Here is a 15,819-nt window from a genome sequence, read left to right as displayed (position 1 = left end):
ATAGACAGTCTTGCGCGCTGGAGATAAAAATATTTTTTTTTCGTACAGTGTTGCCTTTGCTCGCTTCGAAATCGTTGATTTTGTTAATCAGAAATTCTTTAGTTTTACAAAATATGAAATAGATAATGAAAAAAAATCGAAATTCAAATTTCGGGCTTCCAAATGCCCATGCTTAGGTGGAGTATTACGTTATTCAAAATTTGATGACTCTACGCACACTGCGGGAGGGGGAGGCCAAAGTTCTATATCTCCCGTTCTACTGAGCCGATTCACGAAATTCAACTTGCATTTCTCATGTCTCGAAAGAGCGAGGTAGGATATGTATTAGGTTTATATATAGTCTATATAGGTATTATACAGCATATATATCAAACACATATATATGACACATATACAGCATATATATGACACAAAATCAGACTTTTCGGAAATGACATGTCAATGTTTTTCTATATTTCGATTCTACGACTCAAATTATGCCAAAGTACCAAATTTTGTAAAAATCGGGCAAGCAGTTTTTAAAAAATTAGCTGTCAATGTTTTAGCTCTTCAGTGTTAATTAAATTTTGTATACACTTATTAATATCTCGTTTTTTATGAAACGTATTTGATTCCTTCCTCCAGAATTCGAAATTTAGCTTCATTCCAAATAAGATTCTCCCATTTTTTATGATTTATTTTTTAAATTTGTATTTTAAAATAGTTTTATAAATTTTTCGAGAAAAATTTGGATTATAACCTGTAAAATTTTTACCATCTTCTCAAAGTAAATGTATTTCTAAGCATACCTTCCAAAAAATAGAGTTTTTTATTCAAAATTTCCAAAGATATACGTGAATTTACATACTGGCGCGTTTCGAAATTTGCCATATTTGTTATAAACGATAATAACGTCAAATGTGGTTTACGCACTTTCTTAAAATTATTTGAAAGTATGGGAGATGACCTTTTCCCCCTCGCGTACAATGAAAAAAAAAAAAAAAAAAAAAAAGGGAAAAGAGGTTGCTATAAATTTAGAAATTATTTTAATCAAGTGAAAAAATGCGTCAAGATAAATTTTTTTAATTTCTCACCAAAAATTACAAATTTTATTTGGAATAAGACTAAATTTCGAAATGTGAAAGGAAAAATCAAAATAAAAAAAGGTATTAATAAATATATACCAAACTCTATTAACATTGAAGAACTAAAATTTTGAGAACTTATTTTTTAAAAACTGCTCGTTCTTCTATTTTTACAAAACTTGGCAGTTCTGTGTAATTTGAGTCGTAGAATAGAAAAATGCAAAAAAAATGGTATGTCATTTCAGAAAAAGGCCGTTTTTGTGTCAAAATACCTACATTAGAAAAATTGCTATATATAATTCTAATATATATCCTAAGTCGCGCTTTCGAGACATGAAAAACGCAATTTGAATTTCGTCAATCGGCCCAGTAGAACGGGAGATACAGAATTGTCTCATTGTTTTTTTTTTTTTTTTTGCGCAGCGTACCTTCGTTTTATTCACAATGCGAGAAATATACATGCATTCGTGTAGAATATTCATTATTTAATTTCTTTAAATATAATACAGTGCGATAATATTTGATGGCAACAATCTGAAAAGGGATTCAGCCGTTTATAGTGATCCAACGCAAAATCCCGTTTTAATAGCCTTTCTGAGCTAACGCTCCTTTGGGCTGAAAAATCTTAACATATCATGTTATTAATGTAATACCATCAGTGATGAAATTTCTGGTCGTTAAATTAGATGTGTTTTTCAAAACGCATTTTTTTTTTTTTTTTTTTTTTCCTGTTTCACGCTAACCTGGACGTAAGCCAATGAAATTTTTTTTGTTTTATAACACATGGCTTGTTCTTGCTTCCCCTTTTACATAATTTTGTGTTTTATAGGACAAAAGCTATTTTGCAGGGGTTTTACAGGAATCTGAATTCTGGATTAATATCTACCGCAAATGTAAGCTGCATAAAAGTGGACAGAGTCTTTATTTATTAACAGGTATTTATTTGATGTAATATGATAACTTATTTTCTGGCTGTAGCTTGATACAATTACAAGCGCAACCTCTAGTTATAGGCAATAAAATCCAGGATGTACATAGCAAGTGAAAAGGCGCTTTCATGTTTCCTATCATTATAGCAGATGGCCTTTGGCATTCTTATATTCCAAGGTGAGTTTCTGAATAAATTTCCTCTTCCGAGCTTTCACTTGTGGGTGGGAGGTTAAAAAATAATGGAAATACTTCCACTCTTTACTCATAAACAGGTTTCGCCGAGCATCAACAAAGGGCTGCATCTTGCAGTCATGATATGCCCCAAGTTTGAACCCTGAGTTAAAAAATGTGATCTTACTCGTTGCGGTATGTCTTCTTCTTGCAAATAAAGCGATTTGAGGGAAAACATTTTCACACTTCTTTCCATAAGAGGCTGTATTCAATTCTTCGCTCACATCGTTTCTTCCTGTATTCTGTATTATCAATATCAAACACAGCATAGTTTTATTATTTCAACATGCGAATGAAATAAGTCGAAATAATTATCAAAATATAAATAATAATACTAATCATTGTATGTATAAAAAACTTTCTTTATTTTACATAGATATGGTTAAATTCAATAAAAATTTTTAAAAAAAATTATTTTTTGAAATTTAAATTGTCAAAGAGAAAATTAAGTGGGCTGAATGTAATCAGTATTACATAAGCCCCTTTTACACTATTACTTGAAATCGTTCTAATGTCTTAACGTAGTTCTTACACGGGCGCCACCGTATATTTCTCTTAATCACTTATAATAGGAAAATTTAAAAATTTATTTTTTTATTTTTAGTGCATTTGACAAAAATTATGTACTTTAGAAAGCCTTTTTACGTATTTTATTTTGCATATTTTAATTTAAAGATTGCAGAAATTAAAGAAAGATTGAAAACCACAGCTTTTAGCGTCGAATAATTATTACTTTTACTCAGTGCAGAAGCGAAATATACCTTACGCATTTTTCAACACACTTTTGCTATCTGCCAGATGGCCTAAATTTGCATTCAGTTCATTTAAAGTTCTGTTTCGTTTGAAAATAAGATCATCATCTCTTAAAATTATGGAGCTACTAAAAATAGAGGATTGATGTTTTGGTTTAAAAATCCAGATAATTAACAAACGATGACCTCAAAATTCTTCAGCTAGGCAATTCCGAAAAAACTTTGGAAGAACATTTTTCGATCTATAAGATGGTGTAAAAATTGAAATATTACAATGTTTAGTTTTAATGTTAAACAAGGATATATGAGAAATTTTTGAACATTAAATAAAAAAAAATCAGTAGAAAATTAATAAATAAATAACTTAATAAAAATAATTTTAAAAAAATCTAGAAAACATAAAATCTGAAAGCCTTCAGATTTTACATTACGCCCAAAGAGGCGTTTTTTTAACATTTTAAGTGTTACCTGTATTTATTAAATATCAAGTTCTTCGCATTTAAACCATAAAATTTAATTCAGCAACAATATCGCGAAGTAATTTTAAAATGAGCATATCTTTAGAATTTTCGATACACACGCTAGAGATAATTTTTTTTTTTTTTTTTCCCGTAAAGTGTTACCATTGCTCGCTTTGAAATCGTTGAGTTTGTTAATCAAAAATTCGTTAAAGTGTTACAAAATATGAAATCGATAATAAAACAAATTTCAAATTTCGAATTCGGGCTTCCAGATGCCCATATTCGGGTCTAGTCGTACGTTATTCAAAATTTGATGGCTTTAAGCACTGTTGTTTTATCGCAATGCGAGAAACATACATACATTTATGCAGATTGTTCATTATTTAATTTCTTTAAATATAACACAGAGCGATAATATTGGTGACAAGAATTTGAAAAGTGAGCCGGCATTTACAGTGAACCAACGCAAAATGCTAAAACGAAATTAATAGCCCTTTCCTGGGCTAACGTCCTTTGTGATAAAAAAATAATTAAAAATAGAAAATTAATAAATTTGTTGATAATTAAAGAAAAAATGAACAAGGAAATCATAAATATTAAATGAAAAAATGTCTAAATAATAATTTTAAGAAAAATCCTGCAGAATATTTTTTTTCATTCCAAATTATTTCGATATTGCTGTTGAATTGAATCCGTAGAAGACAAAATTTAATGTCAAGAGTTGACCCAAACAAACACATAGAGAAACCACGTTAAATAAATTGTGAAATAAAAAATACTTGCAGTCTTATTTCGCAGCTTTTAACCTAACACCTGAGAACCGTTATAAATTTTTATGATTTTTATTCTACAGGGGATCGGAAATTCGAATCAGTATTTCTAACAGTACAAAATATTAACTCATACATACATTGTGTAAACAGTTGAAAAAGATCACAGGAGCGTGAATATTGAAAAATATTATGGACCGTTCGGTATACAGTTATTTTATGCTAATTAGTAAATGATTGATTGAAAACTCGTATTTCTAGACATATTAGTTAGAAACATACCCTATTTTACCAGCATACGATATTGTTTGCATCATATTAACTCTAATTATTCTTTTCCGTAGTTAAAACATTTCATAAATGTCTAATAAAATATACTTTAAATGAAGTTTAATTTGAGCTTATTTCTTGACTATTGATGAGAGTAAAAAATATTGAAATAAATTACATCATTTTCTCCCCTAAATTAAAGTTTTAATTTCTGATAAAATTATTAAGAAAAAATAAATAAAAATAATCTGGAAGCTTTCAGATTTTATATTACGCCCAAATGGGAAATTTTGTTTTCGTTTACAGACACATACACGTTTCGAGAGCATTTGGGCTAACTCCATATTGTGCTAAAAATATTTAAAAACAGCATATCTTTAGAATTGAGAAACAGTCTCTCGCGCTGGAGATAAAAATGTTTTATTCCCTACACTGTTGCCGCTGCTCGCTTTGAAAATGTTGAGTTTTTAATTGATAATTCTTGAAAGGTTTGACAAAATATGAAGTAGAACAGGGTTTCTTAAACTGTGGGTCGCAACTCAGCATTGAAACTATATTTTAAGCCACTTAATTTCATGAGCATTAAATATTATCACAGGCCTTTTATTTAATTAAAAACATAATGTCTTTGTTCATTATGATTTTAATTCCTTTTACACAACTCATGCTATTTGGAAACTCAGATGTAGCAAAACGTAAGGAGAAAAAGAATCATTCAAGGAAAGGATGCTCAAATGTTGGCTAAGGAAAAGCAAGTCTTAGAAGAATCCATCAGTCAAGTGTCGCAAACTTGAATACTAAGTGCATTATAGGTCTCATAAAATATGATCGTTAATATGACTATATTATTAGATCTACAGATCCGGAATTTCATTAATCACGATCGTATTATGAGAAGATTTTATCCACAAAATACAAATACAACAGCTAGTTGTTCTTTACGCAAATGATCTGAGTGCTATAAAATCTAATATACAACCCATTTTCTGCATTTTGCATCAATTAGGAAAAACCCAATAATTTGTCGCTTGAAATTATATCCATGTTTAAAGAATGTTTTAAAATCAGCATTGCTTTTCTTGTTGAAAAATTAGGAAAAAATGGAATGTTATCATACAGAGGATGGCAGTCACATGGCTTGAAGGAACATTGCATCTTTCGTTCTGTTAACGGAAGTTTTAAAATTGACTTCTTTCTCTACGATTTGTTTAATCCAGAAGTTGGTAGAACAACATGATGCATCCGGGAGTGCTTCGGAAGGAAGCAAGAAAGTCACGCTTGGAAAACGTTCGCCTTGGGAAATGGGGCGTTTGACGAGAGCCCTGCGAAAAAATATTGAACACATTGTTGTTGATTTCATTTCATTCATTTTAAGCACTTCATTTTTTAAAAATCCTCTAAGCCTTTCAGACATCTATGTTATGATTGAATAACGATCATTAGTTCTCAAAATGAAGGAGGGAAAACAAAGTTGATATAAGGGGAAGTAATTTATCTTTTCATGCAGTACTACACTAAGATACCACGCTCAAATCCAAATGTGAATTAAATTAGATTACAACTAGCATAAACAGCAAAGACTGTGATGTACTAAACCTAGGACTTTTCTTACTAGAACTTTTATTTAATTCCGCATGTTTACGTTGCTTACACATTGTTTGGATTTCTTCCATCATGCATTGTTTTACGGACTACGAGACCAAATTTCTAGTGGTTCTAGACACCTGCCGAGCATTTCTTAACAAATGTATGGTTATTAGCTTTAAATATGAAGTCTTGCCACACTGTAAAAAAAAAGTTCGCTCTTTACAAGCAAAAGTTTTGTAAAGTTACAGAAATCAAAAAGTTACAGAAGAATTTCCTGTAATGGTAACAGGTTGAAAGCAAACTGTAGCGGTAACAGCAGATTTGCTTGTAACATTACAGATAATGTTTCAGTAGCCGCGCGGAAGAATCACGGGACTGACTGGAAATTAGCCAATCAGGAGAAAAGTGTTTGAAAGCTAGTTGCAGAAAAAAACATGGCTGAATGCATGTTGGTTGTATAGCGCAGGTAATAAAATGTTTACAATTACTACTTGAAATATTTTTTGTTCATTTTATGCAGATTATTCTCATGCACTTTGCACTGTTATATGTAGTGAGTAAGTATTTAAACGTTTAAGCTTTGCGATTAATTAATATCAGTGTTCGTAATGTCTAATGAGTTGAAAGAGTGCAAAATATTTATTCCAAATGCAGATCTAATAGTAGTATTTTGTCATTGTGCATCCGATAAATTACGCCTTCAACTGCCCTTATTATTATTTAAAACTAATTATTCCAAAATTTAATCACTGTTTGTGGTATATAATTGAAATGGTAATGTGGTTGTTGAAAACAAAACTAATCATTTTAGCGTTCTTTTCCAATCGTCTGACCAAAGAACGTTTGACATCTTTTTCCCGGCAGGCCTTGCGAGAAACGTTTATATAAACATTTAGAATTCTGAATGTAATGTAAACAAAACTTGCAAATCCTGCAAGTTAATCAGCGGCGCATCCAGCGGTACTTGGAACTTGGAACTTGAATGTAATGTATATATTTTTTTGCTTACTAGGTTTAGTTTATTCTTTTTCTAGGATTACCTAATTAGTTATACCTGGTTTATAATTCAGTCTAATATGTTTATGTACGAGTGTGTTATGAAGTAAAATTACAAAAACTTGAACAACGCGGTCGAGAATCTCGTTTATTCCTTTAGTGTAATAATATTTTTTTCAGTGGTATTAATTTCTTACGAAAATATTATAATTCCAAAATGAAGTAATTATATTGATTAAAAATATGCCGTATCATACTTTTCGTAATGTTTTGTTTTACTAACTAGATGCAACTTAATTATTCCATATATTTTAATATACCAATATCAACAGGGGAAAAATGGAAATGACCTAAAATATTTTTCTAACAATTCGTTAAACTAATTATAAAACAAAACTAAAATTTTGTGCATTATTTCCAAAAATATCATTTCATTAATATTTTATAAATGACAACATATATTATATTGTATATATAACTACCATTGCATACTTATAAGTTTTTAAACATTTAATGTAGAATTTATGTTGATTTTATTTTGCCCAGTTTTAATACAGTTTTGAAGTATGATAGTCTTGTTACTAGGATAGTATGAATCTGCTAATACAAGTTTAATACATTTCTTGACAAATGTTTCTCTTATTCATGTAATATAATATATAAATCATAAAATAAGTTTTCTTAAAAATAAATTATTATTGTTTATTGGAATTTAAAACAATTCTGTATCTGTATGTTGTATTAAAAATAAAATAATAATGAATTTTTAATGAAGCATTGATTTTAACATTAACAATGTATATATATATATATATACACATGAATAAATGGAAATGCAAGCTACGTTTCCTTACAAAACCGCCTATGAATATATACTTTCCTTAAGGCTGATAGCCTTTGCATGCTTTGCCATATTCTATCAATCCAAATGATGCAAATATGCAGAAAATTTTACTTTCTTTGAAAGTTAATACCGGAAATAAAATTCAGTGCATTTGTAAACTACATTAGTTCTCTTATAGCTTGGCATTTAATTGCCCAATGATTTACTAGTCCAAACTAAGGCAGAATTCAGATATCGTTCAAATAAAAGAAAATTAATAAGGTCTGATTTTTAGACCTATATATGAAGATTTATTTTTTTTAAATATTATTTTAAGTCAACCAAATTAATTTCAAATTTAAGTAAGTATTCATGCCTTTCAGTAGCATTATTTTTGATATCTTAAATTAAATAACTGAATGCAATATTTCTTGTTAATAAAAGAAAAGCAATGTTATGAAAGACTAGCGAAGCAGATTTGCAAGTTCTAATTACGAAAGGTCCCATGCTTTAAGGGGTCATTTTAAAAAATACTTAATTAAAAAAAATATTTAACGTAAAACTTCCAAACTTCACACATGTGGAATATTAATTCTATATATTTTATCTCATTCTTATTTTATTAATTAATTTCATAGCATTTTGTGTGACACTAGTAGTAATTATTAATTAAATTTTATGCTGTTTCTGATCTATGTTTTGATTTTGTTATTAATTACGTTAGCTTACATAAGATTTAAAATTATGTAAGGTACAAAAACCTTCTGCATCTATTAATATATGCTGAAGTGAATGAAATTATGCCAGTGAAGTTTTTTAAAATCAAAAACAAATTTCTGTGGAAAATTAAAGTTATAAATTCTAAATGCAAACAAAGGAGTGAATTTGAAAGTTATCAAATAAGCCAAAGTGTTGGTCATTTTTTCAGTTTTGCAGAAGAATTTTTATACTTTGCAGAATGGGAATATGATGATTGGTTTTGTTAGTATTAATTATTACAACTGAATTATTGCAACTTACATTGCAACACGTAATTTAGCTTAAAATTTATTTGAACTTAATTTTCTAATTTATTTTGATCATGTATATTTCATGTGTCATAAGTCTTTAAAATGAACTTAATTCTCATCCTATTTATTTACACAATTTTTTTAAAGAAGAAAAAGTCACATTTGTTTTGCTTAGTTGCACACGAAGATACATGTCTATATACAGAGAGAGAAAGAGGAGTTATGTTTACTTGCAGACTTTTTTTCCCTCTTTTTATATTATAGTATGAAAATCAAGGGGGAAATTAAGCAATCAATTTAATTTTGAAGGATGTGATTACAATAAGATCATAACCAATCAAAAATATTCATGAATGAACTACTGGTAACTATCATAGTATTATTATTTAAAAGAAACCTACATTCCAATAAGAAAATTAAAAGTGTTATATAAGCACATGTTTAAAACATCTATTAAAATAATTTTTATAAGCTTTTTAAGAGCATGATTATGATTTTAAAAGAAATGTTTTTTTCTTTATTTAGGAGACATGGTTTACAAAGAGGAGAAAAACCATTCATTTTTTCCAAGCAGTCGAAACGAATTTTTATGAAATGTTTATTAAATTATGTTATTTTTTAATTAATTCTTTTTTTCAGGTTTTATGTAAAGTTTATGAATTAAGTAATAAATTATTTTTACTTCTGTATTTTAATTAGCATATTATTTGCTTCATAGTGTTTCACAATAAAATTATAAATTCAATAAACTTCTTAATTAACATGCTGTAATATAGAGAGAGCATAAAGTTTGTTTTCTGTTGTCACATGTTTATTTCACAATTTTGTATGCTAATCTCGAAATTTATAATATCTAGGAATACTTTTTTAGTATCACTTTCGAAATGGTAAATATTAAGCTTAGATTTATTACATATTATGTTTGTAAAAAATTATAGGTAAAATTAAAATGCATTAAATTTTAAGCTAAACTGAAGTATTAATTTTAGAAATAAATTTCTTAAAGGCATAATTGTATTAAGAATTTTAAGGAAAACAAGGCTTTAAAAATTAAGGTCAGTTGGCAAAGTTTTATGCTTATTCAAAAAGCATGACATTAGGTTTTTAATGAAAGACTTCTATCTGTTAATGCAAAGGAAATAATTTGAAGGTAAGTAAAAAAGTTATGCATTATTTCAAACAATAGCAGACTGCTGACAAACACTGAGTGCAGATAAGAATAAAAAAATTAGTTAGACGTTGTAATTCAAGCGTATGAACAAAATTTGAATTCCTTGTAGTAACAAAATGAAGTTCATTGCTATGTTGAATTCTTCAATTTACTGAAAATGTCATTTTTTAGAAGGAGAGAATATATTTTTGAAATATGAAGAACAGCTGTTCTGAGTTCTTCATAGAAATATTTCACAAAATGTCTTTTACTGTAATAATATGATCATATCAACATGCAACACGTTTACTCATATAAGTTAAATCTAAAGCAACATGTGTCTATTTTAGCTAAAATTACTAAAAAGAAAGTTCTAGAACATATCTTATTAACTGACACTAACATGCAAATAAAACATACTATTTTTTTCAGCTATTTTACAGGGCAAATATAAGGAGTAGCATATCAATTTGAACTTTTAACTTAATCAAAATGATAATATGAAAGGCCTTTCAATAATATCAGACATAAGTTTCTCTTCATAAAACAAAAATACTCTGCAACAGACTAATGTTACTTTTTGTAAAAAGAACATTGCTGTTGAAAGCACATCTTTTAAATTAATGCTATTCTGAGGTCAAATTGACTAATTTAAAAAGCCAAACTATTATGCTTCACTTGCATATATCTGTATAATGATATACACATGAAAATATTGTTTTACTCAAAACATCTTGATTTCAATATATTTTATTATAATAAGCATCATTTTAGACAAAAAAAATCTACTACTTTTATAAACATATCCTTTAGTATTATCTATGAAAAATATATTCTACACACATAATTACTTAATGGGATATTAGAAGGAAATAATCTGAAACCTTTACAGATACAACCATTGGAATTTTACGTAAGAAAAGTATCTTCTACTCACATAATAACTTGCTATAATAATACAAGTAAATAACCTGTAACGGTTACAGATATATCTGTTGAGATTTTACATGAGAAAAACATGTTCTTTCTACATAATTATTTGCTGTAATATTACACGCAAATAATCTGTAACCATTACAGATATATCGTTTGGGAATTTACATGAGAAAAATATGTTCTACTTACATAACTATATGCTGTGATATTACAAGAAAAAGATCTGTAACCATTACAGGCAAAACTCTTGTAATGTTACAAAGAAAACACCTGTTTCTGTTACTCAAATAACCCATGGCATCCCAGTTTCCATGAGTTTTCTTAGTAACTTTACAGATTTTTTTTTACAGTGCAGTGAGCAATTAAGTAAAGGCCATATCATTTATAACTATGCTGTCGAAAAGGAACTACATTTAGCAATTTACGTTAATAAAAATGAAATTAAAGTTCTAATATTAATGTAAATTGTTAAATACATATTAAATACTGATGTTACAAATGCAGATAATTAACGCTTTGGTGTTAGATTCATTGCAGATTAGCTGTTGAAAATCTCTCAAGCAATTCGGAGAATTTTCCTACCGTGGAGTTTTTCTATGTATAACTTCGAAAGGAAATAAAGACACAGAAATTTAGAAAACGGCATTTCAGACTTAAACCTTACTCAAAAATTTGGGACAGAAGAATAATATTTGCAGCTAAAGAACTGAAGAAATGCGCAGTATACAGAAAAACTCATACGTAATTAAGAAATTCAGTGTTTAATCCAGTGTTTCAGAAAGAATATACGTATTTCGAATGCTTATATTTATTAAATTGTATAACACGAATATGAAACTTTACACACATATGTACGAACCTCTCAAGTTCTGATTACAGATGTTCAATATGTCCTCCATCAGCGAAAAGAACAATATCACATCGATATTCAAATTCCTCCCATTTTCGGGCAAGCATGTCCGTCGTCTCTCATGTTATGACAGTACGGATCCGGTTCTTCACCTCTTCCAGGTTCTGTGGGAGTGGTGTTACATAAACGTTGTCTTTAATGAAACCTCACAGGAAGAAGTCACAGGGTGTCAAATCCGGTGAACGTGGAGGCCAGCTGAGGCATGCTAAGTCGCCAGCTTCTTGACAACCAATCCAACGATTCGGTAGAGTCTCATTCAGATAATCACGCACTTCGCAACATCATTGAGGGGGTGCCCCGTCTTGTTGAAAAATGAAGTTGTCTTCGTGCAGCCTCGGGAACAACCAGTTTTGTAACATAGCGAGATACTGCTGACCGTTAACCGTGTTTCCATTAAAGAAGAATGGGCCATAAATAGATGATCGGGATATCGTACAAAACACATTTATTTTGGGCGAATAGTGGCTGCATGTGGGTTCTGTAGGCCCCAAATTCGAACCCTGTGTTTGTTTACATGACCACTAACATGAAAAGTCGCTTCATCACTGAACACGATGCGTTGTGCGAAAGTGTTATCATTGTCAATAGCATCAATAATCTCGCTACAAAATGCCACACGTTTGCGTTTGTCATCAGGACACAGAGCCTGTAAGAAATGTAACTTATACGGCTTCATAACCAACCGAGATCTCAAAACACGCCAAATTGTTGTTATAGGCAGTTACAACTCCCGACTGGCACGACGAGTTGATTTTGAAGGACTACGTTGGAAAGCAGTTTGAATTCGTGCAACATTTTCGTCGGGAACACGAGGACGGCCAGGACTCTTTCCTTTACATAGACACATTCTGTATTTACTAACTGTCTATACCATCTGCGAATGTTCCACCCATTCGGAGGATCACTTTGGTATCTCAACTTGAAAAATCTTTGCACTCACTGTAATCACGGAAACGTACTTCGCAAACTGGAAAACACAAAATGATTTCTGCTGCGGAATAGCCATTTTAAACATGTGACGGCTACCACGCAAAACAGAAGACAACTGACATCTAGTAGCTATTAATATAAACTAGACTGTGTATTCGTTTCGTCAATAGCCGAGCCGAGGCGCAGTGATCGTTAGTTTGGACAAAATAACACTTTGTAATACGTATATTCTTTTTGAAACGCAAGTTTTGCAACGTAGCTCAAATATGGTACATTAAATCTCTTCTTGCACGTTCTAAGTGAAACGATCGAGTATTTGATATGTGTATGAACGGTATAAATGGTATGAATTTGGTATATATTTTTCAATATTCTTTTTTTAAAATTAAACTTACTGTATTCCTTCTTTCACACTTCGAAATTTAGCTTCAATTCGAATAAAATTCGCAGATATTTTCTGATTTGTTTTTAAAATTTGTATTTTTTAGTAATTATTTTTTTTTTTAATTTTATTATGAATTTTTCGAAAACACTTTTGAATTACAACCTGTAAAATTTTTGTAACCATCTTAATGTATTCTTAAGCACACCTGCAAAAAATCAGAATTTTTTCACAAAGCACTTCGTTAACACATTGCACGCGGAGAACATACTTTTACGTATTTTGCGTCTATCACTACATTGCAAGCTACATAAAAGTAGGTATTTAATAGATTTGTGCTGGACAACGGGTATCGTATAAATACAATGGGCATTGTAAATGTGCATTATTGTAAATATGTATTATTGCTTTATTGCGATTTTAATAAATGACCAAACTCGCGCGAAATTCATAAAAAAAGGCCCGCTACACAAGGAAAAGTCCGAGGCGAAATATACTCACATACAATGTGTTAAAATTATTTGGAAGAATGAACAATGCTCCTTTTATTCTGCTCATGTACAATGAAAGGGAAAGGAAAACTCGTTACCATAAATTAAGAATTTTGCCAAGTGAGTTAGTTATTCTTGGCAGAAAGTGAAAAGAGTGCGTCAAGACAAATTTTAAAATTCCTCGGTAAGTTTGTCATCAAACTTTACAAAATGTTTTATTTAGGTATAATTTGAGGAGTAAAATCGAAATATGAAAAAATAAAGTGTGTTATTTCAGAAAAAGTCCGATTCTTTGTCAAAATATCGGTGTTAGACAATGGCATATATATATATGAATCTAATAATCCTAAGTCGAGCTTTCGAGACAAGAAAAACGCACGTTAAATTTCTTAAATCGCCCCAGAACGGAAAAGGTATAGAAATTTCCCCCCCCCTTTTTTTTTTTTGTTGGTGCAAGGTGTATATTAATTTTGCGAGTAATTACAATAATTGCGAGTAATTAATTAATTAATTTTGGTAATATATATCTAAAATTATTCCAGCTAATTATTATTTCATTTACATAAATGCATGCATTCACATTGAAACCATAAGCTAAAAATTCTCTTTTTGCTACGTACGTCTTTCAGACACAGATAATACGAAATTAAGCAACAAAGTTCCATGATTTCGTATAATAAATGAATGACCGAAATCAGTATTTGGCAATGCATACAAAAACCAGGAATGTCCAGCCTGTGGAAAAAGTAATATTTTATGGTCTTTTCTTGAATGCTAAATCTACATATCGCTTGTTTCACTCACTGGTTTCGAGGAATTTCCAGTAAATAAAGGAAGTCATGGAATGAAAGCAAAATAAAGCCCTCCACACCACGAGAGCCGAAGTTGAGAAGAGAAATATTCAACGCTCGGCCCATTTACGCGTGCATTTCATTGTTGTTGCTATTCTCCCTTTCAACAATTGTCAGTCAACGTATCTCACAATGTCTTCTGAATGTGATGGGAATAAAATATGAGTGAAGAGGGGTGGAAGAGTGGGGTGCAGAATATTCGCCCTCCGGAAGTCATTGCTAGATGTGCACCGATATAATTCGTAATGAGTCATTATTGGGTTGGTTTTTAATGTCCCAATGAACTGTGTGTCATTACAAAACGCTTTTGCTGTATGAATGCAACTAACAATAGCGAAATCAAATGCATGCAAGTAACAATGAAAAGGAGAAAGTAACTTACACACGTTCAAATATATTGTTTAGAAACAGCGCAAAGGATTTTAATCAAGCAAGCAAACTCTGAATGTACTGGCCAAGTAGCCTAAACAGCTCAGTTCATAGGCCACATACGATAAAAAGAGAAGTCATTGGTTCGAATCTTAATTCCTTGAATACGAATTAAAAAAACAAATTACCCCATTTTCTATCCAAGTGAACAAAATATGTCATAAAAAATGTAAATCTAGCATTTGGGATATTTTTGACAAACGGTTTTCAAGCGAAAGACTAGGATACATATGTTCCAGACGTAGTTAATGGTGGGATACATTTGTCCCAAACGTAGCGATCGACTTACTATAAGCACACCTATTATTCTGGAAAACTTTACTTTATGAAATAGATTTACATCATATGGTACAGGGTAAAGCATTCTTTGCATAACCCAACATGACATATTGGACAACAACTCATATTTGTTCATTTCTCTATGTTCATTTGTGTACAACGAGCACAGCGGCATCTTGATTTTTTAACTATTGGAAGATGATCCTCAACATTAAGGAGATTCTTTTTTTTCTCCTTTTCTTGAATGATTTTTTTTCTTGAATTAATTTTGATTCTCTTCTTCTTTTAAAACATTTATTGGGAAAGATATGTCCCGTTAGTAATCAAAGGCTTAAACAAAGGTGATTTATTTTAATTCCGTTTCATTTTGAGTATTTATCCACATTCATTTAAAAGTGCAAATGTCCAACCATTTGGTTTAAAAAATGTAAAGGATATGTGTCATAAGGTTATCAATTTCTTTTTCCTTAAAATTTGTAATGGTTAGCTTAAAAGCAGTATTGTGCGAATATGTAGTATTAGGGATTCAGTTTGATAAAATTACATTAAAGGGTAAACTTATTTGTC

At 30.1% G+C, this 15,819-nt stretch overlaps 1 protein-coding gene and 1 long non-coding RNA gene across 6 annotated transcripts in view; one reads left to right on the top strand and one right to left on the bottom strand.

The window, feature by feature from the left end:
- Positions 1-15,819, bottom strand: part of LOC118201159 (uncharacterized) — a 95,168-nt gene that overhangs the window by 51,683 nt on the left and 27,666 nt on the right. For 2 of the 5 annotated variants that reach the window (XM_085814018.1, XM_085814017.1), the window contains exon 2: positions 2,353-2,467. The exons of the other annotated variants lie outside the window; for them this stretch is intronic. The gene's annotated coding sequence lies outside the window, so the exon portion shown is untranslated. The remainder of the gene's footprint in view (positions 1-2,352; positions 2,468-15,819) is intronic. 5 annotated transcript variants of the gene reach the window in all.
- Positions 6,475-9,583, top strand: LOC146998310 (uncharacterized). Its single transcript, XR_015040060.1, has 2 exons — positions 6,475-6,531; positions 9,420-9,583. It is a non-coding gene; the product is annotated as an uncharacterized LOC146998310 (long non-coding RNA).

This window comes from Stegodyphus dumicola, chromosome 3 (genome assembly GCF_044657685.1).
Source record: "Stegodyphus dumicola isolate Sdum_Otavi_A_Nest chromosome 3, ASM4465768v1".
NCBI classification, from domain to species: Eukaryota; Metazoa; Arthropoda; class Arachnida; order Araneae; family Eresidae; genus Stegodyphus; species Stegodyphus dumicola.
This window is presented reverse-complemented; position numbering and strand designations above follow the sequence as displayed.